The 5,690-nt window shown below is 34.4% G+C and overlaps 1 long non-coding RNA gene across 1 annotated transcript in view; it reads left to right on the top strand.

Moving 5' to 3' along the window:
* Nucleotides 1–1,766: 1,766 nt before the first annotated feature.
* Nucleotides 1,767–5,690, top strand: part of LOC108976366 — a 63,525-nt gene continuing 59,601 nt past the window's right edge. The window contains exon 1 of the long non-coding RNA XR_001993937.1: nucleotides 1,767–1,858. This is a non-coding gene — a long non-coding RNA (uncharacterized LOC108976366). The remainder of the gene's footprint in view (nucleotides 1,859–5,690) is intronic.

Genomic DNA, 5,690 nt, shown 5'->3' on the forward strand with positions numbered 1-5,690 from the left:
ATGGAATAACATAAAAAACCATAAAAGACCTAACATAAATGTCTGATATAAAATGACATCTTATCAGGCCACATATCGTGGCACAAATGTCCATATTATTTTAAATTTCACAATATATTACTAATATCACCATTTCTCTCGCAGAATAATATGGATGTGGATATGGCATCATCCTCAAAGCCAACCATGCGTTCGGCAGTTTCCGCTCTTCGCTCTGAAGCTGCCCCAATAGCAGCACCTCGGACCACCACTGCACGGGCAGCGCTTCGAAAAACGCCAGGCTCCCCCGCGACAACGGCTCCGCGTCAAAGCACGCCAGCATCACCCGCATTACCAGCGCATCTGCAACGAATTCGATGAAAACTATGTCGCCGCCCGCATCGGCTATCGCACTGCGATTAAAGGCATGCCGCCGATGGAACGTCAGCAGGTGGCACAGGCGCACGGGTATTGCCTGAATTGCCTGGCACCTTCCCACGCAACTCATTAGTGCCCATCACATAATCGTTGTCAAATCTGTGTGCGGGTTCACCATACGCTGTTGCACCGCACTACAAGACGCGACTCCGGACGACCACCAGTTCCCCGCACCAGCGGTAACGTCAGACGTTCTCAAAGAACTCCTGTGACGGCTTACCGCATGCGTGGACCCTCTCCAGCAGAATCTAGTCCCTGGCGCCAAAACCGGACAACATCAACACGGCGCCATCAGCTTAGGCCGCAATCCCGGCGGTCAACTGGCCTCAGCGGCGTTGTAGCTACGCTACAACAGCTACAGCGGCTTCTACGCTAAATACTCGCCTAGGGGGCCAGGATGGCTAAATGATTAGCGATGTCGTATCAGATTTACATCAGTTCACCACACCGAATCGAAAGCACGTATTCACCTCATCACGCGAGAGAACATTACACATTAACACATGCACATGCACCAAAACATGATAAAATTCTACATTCTAAACTACTGTTTAAAACTAATTTTTTAACAACGATTTTTAAGTGCATTTCGCATCAAATAAAACCTTTATAACGATTGTATTGAATGTTGTGCATTTTTCGTTTTAACAAAAAGTGTGAGTGACCTAGAAGATAAGTTTTTGTACAGATGTGTACACAGAAAATTAAAAGAATCAAGTGGACTTTAAAAATATTAGGTACTAAATTTATTCGAAATCGGTTGGTCGCAAACCTTCATACTCGCAGACATTTTTGAACGTTTCAAAAAATTGGAAATGTTAGTTACTCGTGGTGGAAAAAAAGCGATATGTCGATGCAAGTGATGCGACGTTGGTTGATAGAGTTTTGAAATATTTACATAATCAAAGTTTTTTATTGTACTGCTAATTACAATTATTATAATTATTTATGTTATTCTTTTTGAAATGTGTCTTTTTTTTAATAAAATGGCACAGTAATTTCTTAATTTTTAAACTTTGCTGTTAAAGAAAAGTGGGCTTAGAAGAGTAGCAAAGTTTGTGATTTGCCTAGGATGCTCAATTATCTTGGACTGACTCTGAAAACAGTTTGTCTTCAAACCTATTTAGACTAGTAAATAATAAGGCTATATACATACATATGCCCATATACAATAGTTGTATTGAAAGTAATAGTGGTTTTTTTTATTGTGCGGAAAWTTCAAAAGGGTAATAACTTTTAAATAATATTTACTAAACATATTTTGTGTTATATATTTTCATATCACTTTAACAGAAAAAATATGATTAATAATTGTATAATAAACTTTCGAATGATTTTACAGACTTTACTAATTGGACTAAGGTATGAGGATTTATCATGGGACTTTGCCAAACCTAGTGTAAATAATGATCCTGACTGCCAAACTTGCATATTTATTCAAGTGAGTAACTCTAAGTCAAAATATATTGCGTAAGTATGTAAAATTGTTTTCATTTTCTCATGGCATTCAAGAAAGAGTTTGTGGTTATATGAATATTCGGCGGAATTTGTTCACAGACTACGTTGTGAATTTAAATGCTGTTTACAAAATAAATACAATCATTTAGATGATATACGCCTGTTACAACCTAATAATATATTACTCTTTCTTACAATCTATATGGAAATAACCAGATAAAGAAATATAGTATATATTCGAAAACGTTAAGGTTTTGCCAAAGACGCAGAAAGTAGAGCTAAATCATTAAAAAACACAAAAAATGTATGGACATTGTAGCATCAAGAATAGTTTTTCCCGACCGCTTAAGCCCAACGAACCAACAATGATTTAATTGAGAAATGTGTAATTAAATTGAAATAGGAAGTGAAAATAAAAAACTTGTCGCCTTGGTGGTYAGCAATAGACTGTTATTTAATGTAATAAAAATATATCTAGGTACAATGATTAATTTTATGCTAATATATGCGATGGATGTTGATATGTATGCGTATGCGAAATAGCTAAAAAAATATCTTCCCCAGCAGATTCGAATACAGTAACTAATATTTGTGTAACTTTACATAAGTTAACATAAGATCTACATATTTCGGATATATTTGGGCTGACAAACCATAAAGCTCTCAATAATCTTTTAAGCTTTGTTATCGTTTATTTTTAAGTTCTCATTTCCACTTTACATTACAAAACTCAGAAAACATGAAACAGTATAATATATTAATTTTTAATATCGCTTTTGAGGTTAACAATAAAAAAAAGTTCAAGTAAACCAAGATAATAATTAGGAAAAATAAAGTTCATTTTATCAGCATTTCCTATATAATTTTCAGGTCGACAATGACAGGCTTGTAAACTGACATCATGTGCCGACTGACATCCATTAACCTTAATACCTTACTTTTAGATCCATGTTGAAGTGCTCACTATGTGCCTCGCAGCATTTTTCTAAATTATCCGAAATTGTATACAGATGGTTGTGGAGATAGTCCAACTTGATAGTAATAATTGCTCTAGAGTTTGCAGATGTGTCAGCATATTTTTCAAAATTTCATCAGAACTTGGTGCCTTATATAATAGTTATCTAGGAAAATTTTACCATTTAAAAACACTACACTTTTCCAAGCTACACATTCCAGAGTAGTCATAACTTTATTAGAACGTGCATCTTTTAAGAATAGTTATATTTGAGGAGCAACAAACAGTTCATCTTTCAACTTTTTCATACTTCCTTCGGAAATTTTCTACAAATATAATTGGTTAAATGAGATAAGCCGGCCCCCCTAATGTCACTACACCAATACACCACACAAACAGTACCCACATTCCACAGGATCCACATATCAACATCACCCACACACGAGAGGACACCCACACACAAACACATACCACACTGGTCAAAAGGGYCAACTTAAAAGCTTGATCAGTCTCGTTTTGATCGGCAATCGAAGTCTACACATSGCCGCTGTGATCCTCGCGCCCTTTCGATCAGTATTGTTCCGCATATTCCTTTTTAAATTAAAACATCGAACCAAAATAACTGTAATTACCCTCATATTTGTTAAGATTTGTAAACATATTAAAACCCAATCCAATTAAATTGAATTAAAATACCCTTATAAGCGAAACGGGTGTATTATTTAAACACATGAAAGTGGTAAGTGTTAAAAGACAAAGTGAAGTGACTCAAACATGCTACTTTAAACATTGGTCCTTCGAGCCACTGAGAAAGGCACTATTCGAAAAAACAAAAAAATTAATTAAAATACAATAATAAAAAAAGGGTAAATCGTGTGTGCTGTTATTAAAACCAAAAACAAATATAACAAGACCTAAAAAACAAAAAATAAAATTATTAAGTCGGGCGCGAAATACAATTTATATACATACATCCACACGGGCGCGAAGTTTAACATATATAATAAACTGCGGAATCAAACATTAATACAGCTGAAACAAAGAACTGAGAAAAATAATAATAATAAACCAAACAACCCAACCAACAGTGGAAAGCCAAGGAAACAAATTGGATGCATTGGCATCAGCTACCCCCCATATCTTAACCGTATATAAAGCCCTCAAAGACCCTTGAAGCGGCACAAAGTGAGTGTATCCACTCCATTTATTATTTTAAATCATTTGTACGTATTTGCATATATGTATGTGAAAAGTTACAGTAGATCTCTATAAAAACTGTATACGATCCTGTAAATTCTAATAGAACGGTTGCTACCAAACTGTTCGAACTTACTGTTGATTTCCGGGAAACCGAAAACAGTTTGGTACATTACATATGTACATCCAAATATATGTATGAACGGTATATAGTACAGTATATAATATAAAATATATATACAAATACATACATATATATATATATATATACCAGCATATACATATCTGATAAAAGGCCTACTTATGCTTACATTTGTGTATCAAAACACAAAATATTAAAAATTAAAAAATTAAAAATTTCAAGTACTCATTTGACAAAATTTTCCGGCAATACCCCTTATACTCAAAACAATATAAGCAGGATTGCGCAAAAAGTAAGCTAAGGCGATTGCGAAATTTAAAAAGAGAGAAGCAAAATAACAAAACCAAACATATGTACATATATGCCAATAGTCACCACTTTCATATGTACATACCTTACATACCGAAACAAAGTGAGAAACAAAATTAATGTGACATACACCCACATGTACGTATAAACGGCATAACTAAAATTTTACATATTAACCAAAAGTGCATACCTGCACTTCACCCATTTTCTATTCCCCCGTTATCCGTACGGCGAATAMTATACATTTTACAAAATTCCGAGAAAATAAAGCGGTAAATGCGAAATTTGAATTTTTTAAAAATTAAAAAATTTGCAAATTAAAAAAAAATTACGGAAAAAGCAAATACATACGTATTGCGATTTTCAAGTGTTCACATACACATACTTATATTCAAAGTCCAAATCGGCACCTGTCCAGCAATACCCCTTGTTCTTGTTAAAGCACAAGCAAGCAGGATTGCAAACAAAACAAAAAAATWAATTTTTAGCATCTTACGTATGCACATAAACACGCACATATTGTGCAAACTCATATACAAAGGTCATCAACCTTTTTCCTTTCGCTTTCGCTCGTATACGCAAGTATGCACCAACGAGTGCGAAACGTTAAATAAAATAAAAAACAAAAACAAGAACAAACTAGTAGCTAAATACATAAGCACCAGGAATAAGTAAAACGAAATACGCGTTCGTTCTTTGATACTTTGCTTATACAACACAATAAAAAATTAATTTTCGCAAAGATTTCACGCGTAATTATTATTATCAGAACTACACTGAGAGATTTTTTTTTCTTCTTCTCTCATATTTTAAATTTTATCATATTATATAAAAGAACGGAGATTCTAAGGAATCTAAATCAATACAATATTTAAAAGTACAAAAAATGATTTCAGAAGAAAAGAGCCCATGTACATCTGCTGATGCTACCCGCTCAAAACAAGGTGCTACATAGCAAAAAAAGCTTAAAGATATTTCATATACCAAATTTATTGCTGAGAGTGACAGTCTAATTCGATACGGCACTCGATTTTCATCTTCACCGATTCAGGACAATTCTGAATCGGTATTAGAAATAAAAAAAGAAAATCTAAGCAATTTCTGGACACGTCTCTAAGCTGCGTATGACGCAATTCTAGAATCTGACGAATCAGATCTTCCGGAAAATTTTAAATCCTCGGCTCGCTCCAAATACGAAAACTGCTTAGACCA

This window comes from Bactrocera latifrons, unplaced genomic scaffold, assembly GCF_001853355.1.
Source record: "Bactrocera latifrons isolate USDA-ARS-PBARC rearing strain unplaced genomic scaffold, ASM185335v1 scaffold_754, whole genome shotgun sequence".
Lineage (NCBI taxonomy): Eukaryota > Metazoa > Arthropoda > Insecta > Diptera > Tephritidae > Bactrocera > Bactrocera latifrons.